The 18,748-nt window shown below is 40.8% G+C and overlaps 1 protein-coding gene across 2 annotated transcripts in view; it reads left to right on the top strand.

Moving 5' to 3' along the window:
• Window positions 1-16,888, top strand: part of btc (betacellulin, epidermal growth factor family member) — an 82,572-nt gene extending 65,684 nt beyond the window's left edge. For both annotated transcript variants that reach the window (XM_060935071.1, XM_060935070.1), the window contains exon 6: window positions 15,939-16,888. The gene's annotated coding sequence lies outside the window, so the exon portion shown is untranslated. The remainder of the gene's footprint in view (window positions 1-15,938) is intronic.
• Window positions 16,889-18,748: the final 1,860 nt, after the last annotated feature.

Below are 18,748 nucleotides of genomic sequence, written 5' to 3'. Positions count from 1 at the left end.
TCAGCTTTGAATGAGGAAAAACAAGTAGAACTCGGCAGCACTGGCGTCGATGGAGATGTCTCCGCTGCCAACAAGTCTAGTCCTTCTTGTTACAAATGAGTATCCCTCAAATACCATTGACCAAGGTTGGATCAATGCCAAAATTTAATCAGTTCATCTGGTGGGAGCAAGGACAAGTCCATACAAATTCTGTGTGAGATTACACTAGCAAGAATTTCCTACCAATGGGACTGACAGAATCAATGGCAAAAATATTAGTGAAAAAATGGGCCTTGAGCTCCTGAATATAAATATGTAAGTAACGTCTCTGTACGACAAATTGAACTGAAGAATGAGTGGTTAAATATTTGTAAATGTAAATAGCAGATAAACTGATTACATTTTGGAATTAATCCAAAAATGTTACAGCAAGGTCGGATGTCTGAAATAGTTTTATTTCAATAGTTAACTTCCTGTCTGAAGAATAGTTTAAAGGGCATATCACGGGTAAATTCAGGAGCAAAATCAGTGTAATTCTCCTATTTTATATTAAACTTTGGTTAAATATCTGTAGCTCTCTGCAATTTTTTTTTACCTTGCGCAATACCAGAAAAATTCAGTTGAAATCGAGCCATTTGAGGTGAATTGGTCCGCCTCTGAAAAAACTTGGCATTTGAATTTCCCGGCAAACATTGATTTTCGTGACGTCGCGTGCGGGACGCCTCCCTCTGAATCCTCCGTCAGCGCTGGTTTGTTTATGAGAAAACGACCTGGTGGTTTTCTGCAAATTTCTTCAACGTTATCACGTAATTATTAAAATGGTTAACAGATGTATCGTAGGAGGGTGTAGCAACACCAATCATGATGGGATTAGTACTCATCGTTTCCCAAAAGACCGGACAATGAGAGAGAAATGGGAGCGCTTGGTCTACACAGGCTGTGCACTGAAACTGTGCAAAGCTCGTGCAGCCTGCTGGCGCTTCCGCAGGTAGCGTCACGAATCTGGCTCCAGACTCCCTTGGGATTTTTCCAGACGTGTTTTGTTATTTTATTTTTTTCTGCTGTAGACAGATGGCCTTGTGCAAAATTACCCTTCTGGATGAGTGTGTAAAGGGACATGCTTCAGTGTTTCCCACAGACCAGGTAGCAATTTGTGGTGCTTCACTGTGCCGATGAGGGAATCGTGCGCGGTGGTGTCGTGGCGGTCGGTGGAGTCGGTCATTGGGGTGTATGCAAAGTGTTTACAGCGTGCGGTGTTCAAACACGCAGTATTTTTCTTCAGAGTCACCTGCTGGGACTATTTTAAAGCTACAAGAAGCATTCGAGATTATTCAGTTCAATCTAAATTCTTTTAAGTCCTTTAAGAGAAGACAGCTAAAACAATTTTTACCAGAACCCTGCTTGGTTTCATTCCTCGACCCAACTTTACATTACAGGGCAGGCTTGCTGGGCTTGATGTTGGTGGAAAGCCTGTCTTTTTTAAATTTATGAAAATTACTCACCAGAATTGAAGTTAAAATTTAGTTTTTACCTTAGTTTTTTGCCGGCAATCTTTCAATCATTCTTTAGTTGACATTCAAGGAATAAATTGCAAAAAAACAGGCTGGAGGTTTTTATTTTAAATATTGAACTCAACACTTGCCTCAACCAATACTAAAATGAAATAAATAGTATAATGTAACAACAAAATAATAAAATAGATTACATCAGCTAGGCATCCCCACGAGTATAACATTTTATGTAGGCTAGTGGGAAATCCTTATTTATTGTGAATGTCAAGCCATTATTAAAGGTCCCATGGCATCGTTTTTTCATTAATTGTGCGGTGGTCTCTAGTATGAATGAATGCCCTGTGAGCCGGTTTTGGTGAAAAAAATGCTGTGGTTCTCCTGTTTCAGGCCGTTCTAGTTTGGTGGAGGAGCGGGTGGCGGGAGAGCGACAGGATTTCAGCTCTTACTCCTTAATATTCATGACATGTAAACGTATTACCTCTGATTGGCTAACAGCACTGTGACGCTACCTCCAGTGGGTCAGAACAAGCGGATGTGGGTGTCTTACTATGGCGAGAGAGAAGGAACAAACCGCGAAGGGAAAAATACCGCGTGCTGACGTCATTAAGGTGTGACGCGAAGAAATAAAATAAATTCAACAAATGTTTGGGTTTTTACTGAACAAACAAATAAAATGAACGAGTGACTTAAAAAAAAGAATGTGGGTGTCTTTGTAAAAACTGTTTTGATTGGCTATTATAACAGAGCATGCTGCATGCTTTTTGGTTTTGTAGCGCAGAGTACCTGGCTAACTGCAGGAAGCGGTTAGCTGCACAGCTAATGTAGCCGTTGCAAGACTAACGCACCGATTTTAAAACATGGCAAAACGACTTAACAGTTATACACTTACTTGTTCGGTGTTTGTGGCTGATGCGGCAGGGATGCTTGGTACGGACCCAGGCTTCAGTGACAGTTGATGTGCAAAACCTGCCCTGTACTGTCCCAAGTTGTGGAAACATTCCTCAGGAAAATGCTTCCGACAAACATGCACCGTCTTAGGTAGACTCGACGGCGTATTATTGGAGTAAATAAAATTAAGCCACTGCGTCTTCAGGGGCTCTCCCGTCGGCAGTAAAAACAGACTCCTTTCTGTGTTGTCACATCCATGTACAGCGCAACTTCTATGTTTGGTTGCAACTTTTGAGCTGGGTGGGCAATCCATACAGTGGGTGGGAATCCAGAGGGGGGGCGTGGGGATCATCTCCCTTGCTGACGTAGTAAAGGGAAGAGCCTATCAACGCGCCATTTTGACGCGCCATTCTCAAATGTTGACAAAGGGTGGGCATAGTTTGGTTTACACATTATGAAATTTCTAACCACTGGGGTGACTTAAGAAGGTCAGAGGAACTCATTTTAATGTTAAAAAAACCTCAGAAAGTGAAAATTTTATGCCATGGGACCTTTAATAACTTGCATGAATGCTGAAGCGGGATAAACGGGATAATGCAATAAGGCCGGTTCCTCGCGTCAAGCTGCTACTGTATGCATCAAAATTGGTTTATAGCCTGACTCAGGGATGTCCGTTTCCTGTAAGCCAAGAAGGCTATGATAAAGCTCATCACGAGCACAACGTAGGCTACCTTTTTAAAATAAGGGGTCGGAAGGCGAATCGGGAAGGCTGCGTTATTTTTAATTAGCCTAACAGGCCTACTTGCAGTCCGGGTATATGCGCAATGGCAGGCCTGTGTACACGCCCCTCCGTCTCTCTCTCTCTCTGTGTGTGGGGGTGTGCGCGCGTGCGTGAACGAGAAGAAAGAGCACTATGAATGAACAGGACGATACGCAACAGAATTTTTTTTTTTTCCCCAAAATCGTGAGTCTGATTGTGTGGCGATAGGAATCCATTGTGTGGCGCTGCGCCACACAATGGTCTATGTATGGAAAACCCTGTACTTTCATATTAAAAAAAAAAACGAAATTGGTCCAGAATATGCACTTTAAGGGTATGTGAAACATACAAATCATTAATAGAACAACTGCTTGTGTTTTTTGTTTTTTAAGTTCCAGTCTGTGTTTAAACACAAATTAATGGAAAAAATAATCAGTGTGAGAATTGGCTGTCTGATTCACGCTGTGTTACTGGCTTCACACTAGCTTCTTTCGCAGAGAAGCTAAACAAGGAACCATTTTCCTTTTTTTTTTTTTCTTCCTTCATGATGTCTTCGCATCCACATTTAATGAGGGGTGGTTTGAGAAGATGAAACCAGTTTTAATGTTTTCTTTAATGTTTGCATATTAAACAATAATATGAAACTAAATACATGTAGGAGCTCAATGAGGAACTGGAAAACGTCAGACCACACATTATAGAATTGTTCTGTAGAATTGTTTGAGCCACTTGTTTGGATTTGTAGCAGTATCATGGAAAAACATGGCTTCATTTAAAGGGAGGGCACAAGTGAAATGAGAAAATGATCCCCCTTGTAACGCTTGTCACTTTGAGATACGCAGAACCTTTTATTTTTAAATACATTTCTGAGTGGATAGTATCTCCACCCTTGACTCTTGTATGCTGCATAAATGGGAATTTTAAAAATGTATGTTTGAGAGTTAAAATCGACCGCAAAGTTGGCATTCGAGCTGCCCCGCTGAGCCAGCCAGCCCTGAGTGCGTGACATCACAGCAGGAACCGGTTTTAAGGCCGAGGCCTTTTACAGCTATAGACCAAAGTCATATAAATAAAAATATATGGTGAAAGTAAGAAATACCGTAACAGACTTGCTCAACTAAAGACTGATTTTGACTTCATTAATTGTGGGTTGACTTTCATTAAAACAGGATAGGTGTTATACAACATACATGTACATGCATGCATTTTCACTGATAAAACGTAAAAGGCTAATTAAATAATCAGATGAACTGAGACAATCACATTCTGAAGCAAATTAAATCTTATACTGGTAACTTAAACACACAATACAAGTTACAAGTATTAATCTAAATGCAGGTAAACAACGTGTGTGTTTGTTGTTTTGTATCCAAATGAGAGTCAGAGCTTACCCATCTGTGTTCTTGCTTCTTGAAGGCTGATCTTGTGGCCGGTTGTTTTGAAACAATCTGACTTTCAGTTGTTCGTTCAGTTCTCCGTTCATTCACTTCTTCCATGTAAGGGCGAGATGGCAGCAATATCCAGTGGAGAAATCAGACAGCTGTTCCACTCATTCTCCATTTTCTCCATACGGAGTACTCCGCTATTACTGCTCGGCTCAGGCAATTACTAAAACACGGAACGGAATGTCACCGGTTTTAGCAACAACCACGGGGAGGTCACTGCCCGAGCAATAATGACATGTCCCGTTCCATCCTGGGTTTTACCAACAACCCTCGGCTCACACTCTGGGAGAACTGGTGCAACTGAACTTGCTTTCTCATCTCATCTCATTATCTCTAGCCGCTTTATCCTTCTACAGGGTCGCAGGCAAGCTGGAGCCTATCCCAGCTGACTACGGGAGAAAGGCGGGGTACACCCTGGACAAGTCGCCAGGTCATCACAGGGCTGACACATAGACACAGACAACCATTCACACTCACATTCACACCTACGGTCAATTTAGAGTCACCAGTTAACCTAACCTGCATGTCTTCGGACTGTGGGGGAAACCGGAGCACCCGGAGGAAAGACACGGGGAGAACATGCAAACTCCACACAGAAAGGCCCTCGCCGGCCACGGGGCTCGAACCCGGACCTTCTTGCTGTGAGGCGACAGCGCTAACCACTACACCACCGTGCCGCCCCAACTTGCTTTCTTTTTAAAAAATAAAATGTATACTTGTAGTTTTATTTAATTGTTGGTACTGCACCCTCTTTCAATACGGGCTTATAGCCAACGCTCCTCAACAAATCAGAGGTCTCGTACAAGTCTTCAGTAAAATGTGCAGAGCAGGAGAGAGACCACTTTGCAAGCGCCCAAAGTGCCCATGAACTTCTCACAAAACGCGTCGAAATCTTTGCATTTTGAACATTCTTGGGCCATGAATGCAACGTAAATCCACCTTCTGTTGTGTTGCTGGCACAGCTATGTGGCATGGCGATAAATTAGCTCAAAATAATAATAATAAACTTTATTTGCCAGGTATGTGAACACACATGAGGAATTTGACTCCGGTTTCACTTAGCTCTCTTAGTACAAACAGATAAAAAGTGTAGAAAAAAAACAAAAAGCTATGTACATGTAGAAGGGTAAATATACAGTATGTATAGACAGCATAGTGCAAGGATGAATTAGTAAATATAAATATACAGTGTGCACAGAGCGATGGTATGAGTGTGCAGATATTTCACAGTTGATGTTACTGATATTTGAGTCCGGTTTTAGCTGTTCATAGACAGCCTGAGGGGGGAAAAACTGTTCTTGTGTCTGGTTGTTTTTGCGTACAGTGTTCTGTAGCATCTCCCAGCGGGGAGAAGTTTAAACAGTTTGTGACCAGGGTGTGATTGGTCTGCAGAGATGTTACCTGCCCATTTCCTGACTCTGGACAGGTACAGGTCTTGGATGGAGGGCAGGCTGACACCAATAATTTTCTCTGCAGACCTTACTGTCCGTTGCAGTCTGTTCTTGTCCTGTTTGGTGACCGATCCAAACCAAACAGTGATGGAAGAGCAGAGAACAGACTGAATGATGGCAGTGTAGAATTGTGTCAGCAGCTCCTTAGACAGGTTGAGCTTCCTGAGCTGGCGCAGAAAGTACAACCGCTGCTGGGCCTTTTTGATGATGGTGACTGTGTTGGTCTCCCACTTCAGGTCCCAGGAGATTGTGGAACCCAGAAACCTGAAGCTTTCAACAGCAGTCACAATGTTGTTGGTGATGAGCGGCAGGGTGGGGGGGGCTCCTCCTAAAGTCCACTGTCATCTCCACAGTTTTGAGCGTGTTCAGCTCCAGATTGTTCTGACCACACCAACAGACCAGCCGTTCAACCTCCCGTCTGTATGCAGACTCATTGCCATCTCGGATGAGTTTGATGACTGTTGTGTTGTCTTCAAATTCCAGGAGTTTAACAGATGGGTCTCTTGAGGTGCAGTTGTTGGTGTAAAGGGAGAAGAGCAGTGGGGAGAGCGCACACCCCTGGGGGGCGCCAGTGCTGATAGTCTGGGTGCTGGATGTGATGCTCCCCAGCCTCACCTGCTGCTTCCAGTCAGTCAGGAAGTTTATACTCCACTGACAGGTGGAGGAGGGCACAGTGAGCTGGGTGAGCTTGGTGTGAAGGATCTCTGGAACGATGGTGTTGAACGCCGAACTGAAGTCCACGAACAGGATCCTGGCGTACGTCCCTACAGAGTCAAGGTGTTGCAGGATGTAGTGCAGTCCCATATTGATTGCATCATCCGCTGACCTGTTTGCCCGGTAGATAGACTGCAGGGGGTCCAGCAGGGGGTCTGTGATGTCCTTCAGGTGTGACAACACCAGTCTCTCAAAGGACTTCATGACTACAGATGTGAGAGCTACAGGCCTGTAGTCATTCAGTCCTGTGATGGTGGTTTTCTTGGGAACCGGGATTATTGTGGAGCGTTTGAAGCATGAGGGGACCACACAGCTCCAGGGATCTATTGAAGATCTGGGTGAAGATGGGGGCCAGCTGATCAGCACAGACCTTCAGATAGGAGGGTGACGCACCGTCTGGGCCGGGTGCCTTCCTGATCTTTTTGTCAGTGGAGGATTGGAGTTGCTGTCAGCTCTGTTTTAGTATAGCGGAAATGGTGATGAGACTGATAGACTTCCTGCTGTGACATTACGGACGTCAAGGTCATTCACTCAGACCGCTACCTATATGAATCATTTTAATCATAAAAATTACTATATTAGATTGTTAACGCTTAAAACTATTCCTGTGCCATTCTTGAGGTCTCAAGGCATTTATAAATGAAAGTGAGGCCATGGCTCTGCGTATATGCTTTAAAGTTGTGGGAGAGGTGGTTCCCCCCCACACACATACACGCATGAGGCTTTTGATGCACTTTCATTTCTTCTGGTTGTTCTGTAGCTATCTGACTATCCACATTACAATGCAAAATGTTACTAATTGATTAACTATTTACCTCAAAATGAATATATTTTTATTTTATTTACAGCTGTGAGGGTATGGGGGGGGAAGGGCAGCAGGGCAGATAAGGGCGTTAAAAAAGGGAAATGTTGCATCACTTATTTTTTATATATATATATATATATATAAATAATACATACAGTACTGTATGTATTACTATGTATTGTTACTACAGAAAAAATAACGTATTAGACGAGCGTGTTAATATAAACCTGGGTCAATCCATGTGAAATCACCAGAGGCCTCACCACTGACCATCTCAGATTTGCTTCATACTTTCTGGAAATATTGTCAATGTACCCAATAAATAGTGTACAAAATTTTAGGCTTGTACCTTCATTAGTTTCTGAGATATAGGGGCTTAAAAAAAGGGGCCTGGCCCCAATTTCACTGTTAAAATGCGTGCTACAGAAAACGGACCTAACTTCCATAAGTCATTTACTTTTAAACTATTCATCCAAGATGCTTGAAATTTTCAAGGATTGTGCTTCAATGCCAGACACCTTTAAATACTCGGGGATGAGAGTTTTCCGCTTTTTGGCGGAATTCCGCTTTTTTTCAGTCAAAATGGACCTTTTTTTATATTGTTGCAAATCCGTTGAGAATTTTAGGGGGGTAGGGTATAGGGATGTTAACCGATGACCGTTTGACCGGTGGTTGATTTTGGAGCGGAGGACTTGGAATTCTGTGTTGTAAACGCTTGGGGCGTGCCATGCGGTGTAAGGACAACAGCTAGCAAATCAGAAACACCCATTCAGTCATATCCCGCCCTCCCGCCCCAGTTAAAGACCGCTAACAAATCAGAAACACCCATTCAGTCATGTCCCGCCCCAGTTGAACACAGCTGCCATTCGGCGAAAGAAAAAAGTGTAGACACAGGCTTTTTAGCTTACAAATTACTATTCTGTTTTTTTTTTTTTTAATTATTATTAGAAGGCACATCGAGTTTAGTCCTGCCTTGGCCAGTGCATTCTGAAAGTATGTTTCGGTCTGTAGCCAACAATGCATGTTATTGCAGATCATATCTCTCCACGCAAACTAAAGGCGCAGATGCCGACTTTTTCACGGCTGAATCGTGCAGATCCGATTGCTTTCCTTTGAGCATACAGAATTTACTCTGATGAAATTATTCAGACACTCCAACGCCCCCCCTAAAAAAAAAAAATCGGATCTTTGCACGATTCAGCCGTGAAAAAGGCGGCATCCACTAAAAGGCGCGCCGTTTGCATCCCTGTTTAAACTCAAAAGGGAGCAAAAGAAAGCAAGGCTGGAGCATGTGAAAAATCAAGAGGAGTTGGCTAAAAGGAGGGAGAGGACCAACAAGCTTTTAGCTCTTGCTAAAAAGCTCAAAATAAAGAAGAAATAAATTTTCTGCACCATGAAACTGTAAATAGTTGTATATATTGTAAATAAACACTTTATAGAGCCAAAGGAAAAATGTATTCATAAATCATATAAACCATTATTTAATATAGCAGTGAATGTGTTACCTTAGTTTGGATTTAGAGCAGCAAATTTGAAGCATCATGTTGGTGCTCACCTGGAATGTATATGCAAAATTTATCACAAAAGGCCTATGTCAATGTTTCCTTTACATAGGTGTAGTTGATCTTTATCACATGAAAGTTTAAGTAATGTGTGTACTTGAAAGAGAGTTCTACTTTTGTATAAGTGTCAATTTTGTAAGCAAACAGGGTATGATATTTCAACAACATTTGTAAAATTTTGATGATAAGTGGTTTTTAGGGTAAAAAATCTCTAAAAATCCATGAGCTCCCGGGGGCTTCGCCCCCTGGGCCCCCACCGGGGCTTCGCCCCTGGACCCCACTGGGGGCCTATGGCCCCCAGACCCACGGCTAATTTTTCAGATTTTTTCATCACGAGCCACTCTCATCCCTGAATACTAAAATAGAAAGTTCACAGTTCAATATTTGCCAAGTTATGGCTTGCTGAAAATCATTTAAAAATGTGCTTTGGAGCAACTTTGACGCCCCATGTCTCCACATTAAAGCACACCAGATCTTTCAAATTTTCTTATTTATTACGCCTGTTATAGTACTCCTTTAGGCAAATAGGTACGTGTTCAAAAGAAATCAAACTTTGATTTATTAGGCTTTAAAAATACAGAAAAAGCATTTTGCGCCTAGAATTCAAATGCATATTGCAAATGTATGACAAGGTCTACCATAAAAACAATTATACCACTGGGAAGAGCTTGTTTTTTGGTTAGCAAATGCACAAAATATGAAGTTGGTACCCTAAACTATAAATATTAAGGTATCAAGTACGGCATGTTTTACGATAGACAGAAATGCTGTTTTAAGGCATATAATCTACTAGCAGACAAAGTAGCAAAACATCATTTCATTGCCAAACACCAGAGTGGATATTTGAAGGAAAATCTGTCAGTGGATGAATGTATTATGCTTTTGGATTTTGCCGAAAACTATTCATCCTGTGTACAGGATTCTGCCCAGGGATACCACTGGGACAACAGCCAGTGCACTCTTCATCCATTTGCAGTGTACGTTAGAGCAAAGAATGAAGATGGTACAAAAGTAACGAAATGCATCTCTATCTGCATAATAAGTGACTGCCTTAAGCATGATACAGTGGCCGTGCATGCGTTTGTAAAAAAGGTTTTAACGTATGTATGCCATTTACATCCCCAGCTGAAAAAGGTCATTTACTTCAGTGACGGATCAGCAGCCCAATACAAAAACTATAAAAATTTCACAAATTTAATAAAGCATGCAGACAATTTTGGACTTTTGGCAGAATGGCATTTCTTTGCCACTTCTCATGGTAAATCACCCTGTGATGGTATTGGAGGCACTGTAAAGCGGTCAGCAGCTCGGGCTAGTTTACAGGCAGTCACGAGTGATCACATACTAACCCCATCTGATCTGTTTTTGTGGGCAGAAAAACATATCAAGAACATCCATTTAATCTGGGTTGGTACAGGGGAAGTTATGGAGAGTGGAAAAGCATTGGAGACAAGATTTTCAAGGTCGGCTACTATTCCTGGAACAAGAGACAACCACTCATTCGTTCCAATCATGTCCAACCAGCTGCAGGTCAGCAGGGTGTCAGGTCGTCCTCGCTTCATTGTGGATATGAGTGGGAATCGGCCACAAGTAATGCATAAAACCCCTGTTAAATCAGCAGTTTCTCTGGCAGATATGATTCCTGGTAAATATGTTGCATGTTTGTATGACAGACAGTGGTGGATAGGCAACATTTGTGCATTATCAGAGGAGGAGCAAGATGTACAAGTAACATTTTATGCATCCTCATGCAGTGTTTCCCACAGAAATTTTGGAGACTATGGGGGCAGCCCGGGGACGTGTCCAGTTGAATTGCAGGGGTGCGCGGGGGGTTGTATAGCGCGTGGCGCGCGTGTCTGGTTGAATTGCAGGGGTGCGCAGGGGTTGTTTAGCCTACTAATACGACTAAATTAAGACTAACAAAGAACAAATTCGTTGGTATTGGTTATGCACCTTGTATTTTATTTTAGCATGTTGCTACAGAGGGCAGTCCTACAAGAACATATTACAGATAGCAACCAAACCAAAAATCCTACAGTACTTCACACCCTGAACTCCTATAAAAAGTCTACAAAACAAGGACTTCTAGCTCTGCTGTAAGTCAAAAGTGACCCTGACAAATGCCTGCCCTATTTACAAAGACCACACCCTGCACTTGTGCATTTAATTTTTCTTGGCTTTGAGAAAGAGTTCGAGTGCCCTTTCATAATTTATATCTTCTGGTTGTGGCCCGTTAATGGAAATCCTCAAGCAGGCGGCCAGGTGCTCTCCTTGCAGTCTGTTACGAAGGTCTGTTTTGACCTAAAATGGCAAACAACTTGTTACTACAATGAGTCGTGATTGTAGAGCTCACTCTGAAACATTTAATTAAGTGAAAGTGAGATTGAACTTAGGTGGGATCTGAGCATAAAAACACTGGGTAAATGTAAATTGAAATTCACATCACTGGTGAATCAAAAACGATCACCAATTGAGATTCACATCACATCAATCAAAAACGATCAAATTTGAGTCAAGAAGTTAATTTAATTAAGTAGGTAACTAACATTACATTCCCTTAATTATGTGGCCTAATAGCTTCACCTTTAGAAGGTAGCCTATTAGAAAAGGCTAAAAATAATTTAACGTCTTCCGTCTCACCAGTAACAAATCGCGTTAAGGCTACTAGCACTAATTCTCAAAAGTGGCATCGAAGTTCGCGCTCTGTTAGAATAGACTACTTTTCCCTTTTAACATGCACATGCAGACCTAGATTAGTTTATCACTGCTGTCACTTCACGTCTCCATCACTTGGATAGACTGCGCACGTACAACGTCAAGCGGGAAGCACTTCGCCGGTGAATTTGGAAACGACCTGATCCTGGTAGGATGATAAAGTTAATTTGACGAATTAGATAACTACGTAGGGCTAACTAATATTGCCTCAAAATAGCCTACTGTTGCCTTACGGAAAAGGTAGGTTTGCCAGTACAAAATGGACAAAGTAATTTTACTGAAACAATACACTTAACGTCATCCATCAATGCGCTCTCCATACGCCTATAAAGCACAATAGCGTAGCCTAAATGTCACCACCTCAATCGTGTCAAAGGCTACATAAAGTTGTATAAACTTACTTTAACATGTAGATGCAGACAGGATGTAGCTCATCAGAGTTGTCTCCTCACGCTGTCTCAGATAGGCAACGCACGCAATGACAGGCCGGGTGCGTCAGTGTCGCCGTGCGTGCGTGCGTGTGTGCGGGTGCGGACTGAGACTATGGCGGCCCAAATTAGACTATGGCGGGGCGCCATAGTCTCGTCAATATGTGTGAAACACTGTCATGGTCCCTCTCAGACTTACAGCTGGTCCAGGAGAGAGGATAACTGTTGGGTCCCTCTGGTGCATGTCATGAAAATCATTGATGCCCCACTTACATCAACTGGCATGCAGTATAAACTTCCATCCGATGTGGAAAAGCAAATCAATACACTGTTTAAGGGCAATTCCATGTAAATGTCAACCTCACCGTGCAAAAATAAAGCAACGTGTAATACATCAAAACCACTCAGAGATATCACCTAGGCCTGTATTTTACAGATGTGAATAAGTTGAACCAATTTGTAACCAACCTAATATGTCACTGTCAGTCTTTCTTTCTTATAATGTAAACCCCAAGCTAAAATCAACTTTGATCATGTACAATTCTATATTATTGCCACAAGCCACAGAAATGTATGCTAAAATCCACAAAACAGCAAAACAATAGCCATCCTAAATATTATTTAAGAACTTTGATAGTTTTAGCTGATATTTAGAGAGTTTTTCAAAGGGTTATGGTGGTTAAATTGCTGATTTTCTAAACATATGCCATGTCTATTTCAGACACGTCACATCCATAACGGAATTTCGTCACATCCATAACGCTGACTTTTCCTTCCGAAACTCTGCATGAAATACAAAATATTTTAAACAAAGATTTTTTAATATTCACCTTGGACCCCTCTATCAAATGGATATCTCCATTTCGACATTAGGTTTACGATTTCACAGAGTTTGATAAAAATGTACAGTCACCCAAGAAAAGTGATACTTTTTCTGTCACATCCATAACGCATCTTTTATTGGCGTTTTCTGGCATGCCCTAGATGTACTATGGGAATTGTTCTTGTTCTATCACTTCTCCAGTATGGTACAGCCTTAAAATATGCAACACCTGTTTAAATACTGGGAGATAATAAAACATGCACTGGGTCATTTGTTGCCATTTTGAGTTCAAGTGTCACGTCCATAACGCTGGAATTGCTCTTAAGCTCTTCAAATAAAGTATTTTTAAGGTTATTTTTCCTACACTGTAGGTTTGTAATTGTATTGTAATATGCCTTAAAACAGCATTTCCGTCTATCGTAAAACATGCCGTACTTGATGATACCTTAATATTTACATGGATTAAAGTTTTCCATCATGTGACGGATTTCCGTCAACTGAACTCTCCCAAGGCCAAATGTGAGGTTGGTGCTGATCCGAGGAGAATTAAAATGACGGGTGGTTGGGTAGAGATTGGGTTATAACACTGATGTGTTGCAACACCATCAACTATCAACAGGGTTTATTTAACTTTTTTGTTTTTGAGCCATGCTTTGTGTCGTTCATTTCCTATGTTTGATCACGTTTAAACGTTTGCTGTCTACGGTGCGGCATTAAAAAAAACATGCGCTGTCAAAATTGGCAAAATACATTCCCATGTGCTTGGCGTGCTTGTGTCTGACCATTTCTGTTTTGTATTAAATTAAATCTTGCCAAAATTACTTAGTTCAAACCTGGACATATAGAAATAGAGCATGTTAAAAAAAAAAAACGAAAAAATAAACCCCGGAAAGCCCGCTCCTCTGCTTCAGCCAGACTTGAAGACCCGACGGTGCAATGCTTGCAGACTGTCAGAAGTAATTAGACCTAAATTTATAGCTAACAAATCAGCAGACGCCCCAACAATTATTATTTTCGTTAGGCCAACGTGTAAGGTATGTTAGAACCGTGCCTTATAGCCTACGTTATATCACAATTTAAAGGACGTTTGACGAGTTGGAGGCTGCGAGCGCAATGATGTTCCGACATGCGCTAAACTTTATTCCCTGAAAATCATACACCAGCGTTCAATGCCCCAAACAGTCAAAATGTCTAGAAGACTACGGTTAAATAATAATCATAGCCTACTAAGTTAAATTACGTCAAAACATGTTTCTGGCCTATGAAATGATGGAGGAAAGTGAGAACGAATGCAAAGTAGATAGCAGCCAACTTCACGCGATCTTTTAGGTAACTTAACACTCATGTTGGCCACAATATTTCTCTTAATAAAATCTTGAATTGTTTTTGAAGTCGTATTCAACACAAAGTAAGGTCAAATTATAATTTTAATTTAAGCGAAGATCCAAACTTTTTTCTATCTTGACGTCGAGCACAGAGGAGCACGTCATTCTGCTTTCGGTTTCGGCAGCATGGATGCGCTTTACATGAACGAAGGCACTGATGTGTCTGCCATCGATAAAGGTGTAAAAAACAAGTGGAGGTGGGCTTGGCTGTACGAAATAGGTGAAAACGGAAAGCCATTTAGTTCATGGTGCAAAAAACTAAACATTCTAGGCGCTTGCATTTGTGTGGTTTGCCACAAAAGATAATATACGGAAGCAATGGAAAGAAAGTGCAATAAATTGAATATATTAATCCATTAATTAATTGATAATAAAGTGATCAGTTCTAAGTTAACCATTCTCAGAATTTCATCGAAATCCACCCATAATCCCCCCCCCCCCCCCCCCCCTCGTAAATTTTCAGTCAAATAATTTTTTTTTGCTTTAATATGTATTTATAATTTGGTTTAGGGTACCAACTTCATATTTTGTGCATTTGCTAATCAAAACAAGCTATTCCCAGTGGTATAATTGTTTTTATGGTAGACCTTGTCATACATTTGCAATATGCATTTGAATTATAGGCGCAAAATGTTTATTTTTAAAGCCTAATAAATCAGAAAGTTTGATTTCTTTTGAACACATACCTAGTTGCCTAAAGAGTACTATAACGAGTAATAAATAAGAAAATTTGAAAGGTCTGGTGTGCTTTATTGTGGAGATATGGGGCATCAAAGTTGCTCCAAAGCACATTTTTATTTTTTTATGATTTTCAGCAAGCCATAACTTGGCAAATATTGAACTGTGAACTTTCTATTTTAGTATTTAAAGGCATCTGGCATTGAAGAACAGTCCTTGAAAATGTCATGTATCTTGCGTGAATAGTTTAAAAGTCGTGACTTATGGAAGTTAGGTCCGTTTTCTGTAGCACGCGTTTCAATGGTGAAATTGGGGCCACGCCCCCTTTTTTTTTTAAAGCCCCTGTGTCTTAGAAACTAATGAAGGTACAAGCCTAAAATTTTGTACACTATTTATTGGGCACACTGACAATCTTTCCAGAAAGTATGAAGCAAATCTGAGATGGTCAGTGGCGAACATTTTTCTAAATCTGGTGATTTGGGGTGGAATTACCCACCTGTTATTTGCATCAGCGCTACTGTCACGAACTGTCTTAACCTTCTGACCAATCAAAAGCCAAATTCAACAGTACTGCCTCAGATGTAGCACGTATGAAAAATACAAGTGGTGTATTGTCCATATAACATTAAATGTTGTACCACAGCACTATCGAATTAGAAGGTATTGACTACTTTCCTAGACCTGATGCGTGTTCTTCCTTACTTAATGATGAAAAAGCAGTCATGTTATCAGTTGAAATGAGCAATGCTTTTATTCTGATTGTAATAATACAATCCCACTGTGCTCTTTTGTAGAGCTGTAAAGCCAGTCTACAGGGAGTTCTCCTGCTGGACAGGAAGACATCCTGCCTGATTAATGAATCTGAAGGCCTTTACATCGACCCAAGGGACACGGTGTGTGATCCAGCGCCAGTCTTTATATAATTCATCTGAAATTGGGAATGATTGCAAAGGCAGGAAGGTAAACAGCAAAAGACTGTGCTATGTACTTTTTTTTCCAGACTGTAACACCAGCAGCAGTGTGTTTTTGAATGTTATTGATGTTATGGACAAACATCTGTTCCTTGTTTAACAAGCCAGATTTGCAGATCACTAGAACTGTCACCCATAGAATGGATCTGTTTTTCTGTAATGTCCTAAATGACCGTTTAATAGATGGTTATGTTAGACCAATGAATCCCTTTGTCTAAGAGAGGTTAATGCTTTGCAGTAAAAAAAAAAAGTCTTTTAAAAAATAGTCAGACGCGGCTCATATTTCTGACTGTTATCGTGATAAAACAGAAAAGATTAAGGTGATTTCAAGACATTTTTATACATTTAACTTGTGTAAAGCTTGAAATTGTCCTCTACTGGCAGATAATTTGACTGCTTTTTAGAAATAATGAGCAAAATGATCTACCAGGAGAGCAAGACAATGAACTCTTAATCATCTTGCATTTCTTTTCACACTAAGAAATATTAAATAAATTTGGCTATATTCAGTATATTTTTGTGAAGATATCATTGCAGAGTGTGTGTGTGTGTGGGGGAATCTCAAAACTCTTTGGCGGCAAAGTGCAATGAGAAGACGACAAACGCATCATTCAGAGGCACTTGCCTCAGAATCAAGATAATGGTTACTGCAATGTTTGTCAAATAATTTAAACATTTCTAGCAAATACACTGATCTATTTATTGCTGAAAAATGTTAAAAGAAATCTGCTAATGTAGTGTTGTGCTGTTTTATTTGCTATGTAGATTGAAAGTTCCAGTAAAGTTAAATCTGTCATTAAAAAAAAAAAAAAAATTGTCATGTGGTTGCTTGTTTGCATTAACATTATTTATATCCTTGCACAATGCTGAGTATCGGCGGCGGAAGCGACGCTATTGTTACAGATGGAAAGAAAAGAGCTTGAAGTTTGCAGATGTCACACCCATCTACAAACTAGCTTTGGTATGCCATTTCCTTTTCAGTAAGGTGTATTAACTTGTATTATACCCGTTTTACCTGATGTCGGAATATGATTGCATGTTTTTTGAGTGATTAAAATTTTAACATAAAAAAAAAACATTCAATTTTGTTACATACAAGTCGCAAAACAGTCTTTGCTATAGTGTTCTGTTCAAATAATACAACATACAGCACTTAATTTATTATTTACACACAAATTCACTTGTTCGGGACACTGCGTGGTGCTGTTGTACAACCCCGATTCCAAAAAAGTTGGGACAAAGTACAAATTGTAAATAAAAACGGAATGCAATAATTTACAAATCTCAGAAACTGATATTGTATTCACAATAGAACATAGACAACATCAAATGTCGAAAGTGAGACATTTTGAAATTTCATGCCAAATATTGGCTCATTTGAAATTTCATGACAGCAACACATCTCAAAAAAGTTGGGACAGGAGCAATAAGAGGCTGGAAAAGTTAAAGGTACAAAAAAGGAACAGCTGGAGGACCAAATTGCAACTCATTAGGTCAATTGGCAATAGGTCATTAACATGACTGGGTATAAAAAGAGCATCTTGGAGTGGCAGCGGCTCTCAGAAGTAAAGATGGGAAGAGGATCACCAATCCCCCTAATTCTGCACCGACAAATAGTGGAGCAATATCAGAAAGGAGTTCGACAGTGTAAAATTGCAAAGAGTTTGAACATATCATAATCTATAGTGCATAATATCATCAAAAGATTCAGAGAATCTGTAAGAATCTCTGTGCGTAAGGGTCAAGGCTGGAAAACCATACTGGGTGCCCGTGATCTTCGGGCCCTTAGACGGCACTGCATCACATACAGGCATGCTTCTGTATTGGAAATCACAAAATGGGCTCAGGAATATTTCCAGAGAACATTATCTGTGAACTAGTGCTGTCAAGCAATTAAAATATTTAATCGCGATTAATGTCGCGACTGTCATAGTTAACTCGCAATTAATCGCAATTTAATCTCACATTTTTGTCACATGAAAAACCATTGTAATTCTCTTATCAGCATAAAAAAGTGAATGGGCTTGCTCACCGTTCGAACTACGGGGGTACACGGGGGATCCGAGATCCCCTGAAACAGACATGAGATCCCTTGAAAACATGATTTGGGAAATGTTGGGGGGTCTCTAAAATATTGGCAAAATGATGTTTATTGACATAGCAATCGTGTGTAACGGGAAGCATTTGCATATCCGAAGTGAGCGCGCGATGGAGAGCCGCGCTCTGAGACAAGCGCAAGCACCCCCAAGGGAAAAAAAAGGGACCCCCCGAAAATATCGGCATAGTTCGAACACTGGTTGTACCAATGTTTTTATTTTTATTGCAGAGCATAACACGTCTTGTCACAGCCACTGAAAAGTGGGGCTGGAGCCGCCGATGGGAAAACGAAACTTAAGCCGAGCACCGTGGCTCTTCAGGGGAGGGCAGAGGACTCTGGCTGTGCGGGGCGTGGCATCATGTCACAGAGCGTTAATCTCGCGATAAAAAAATTATCGCCGTTAAAATTGAGTCAAGTTAACGCGTTAATAACGCGACATTTTTAACAGCACTACTGTGAACACAATTCACCGTGCCATCCGCTGTTGCCAGCTAAAACTCTATAGTTCAAAGAAGAAGCCGTATCTAAACATGAT

This window comes from Neoarius graeffei, chromosome 12, assembly GCF_027579695.1.
Source record: "Neoarius graeffei isolate fNeoGra1 chromosome 12, fNeoGra1.pri, whole genome shotgun sequence".
Classification (NCBI taxonomy): Eukaryota; Metazoa; Chordata; class Actinopteri; order Siluriformes; family Ariidae; genus Neoarius; species Neoarius graeffei.
This window is presented reverse-complemented; position numbering and strand designations above follow the sequence as displayed.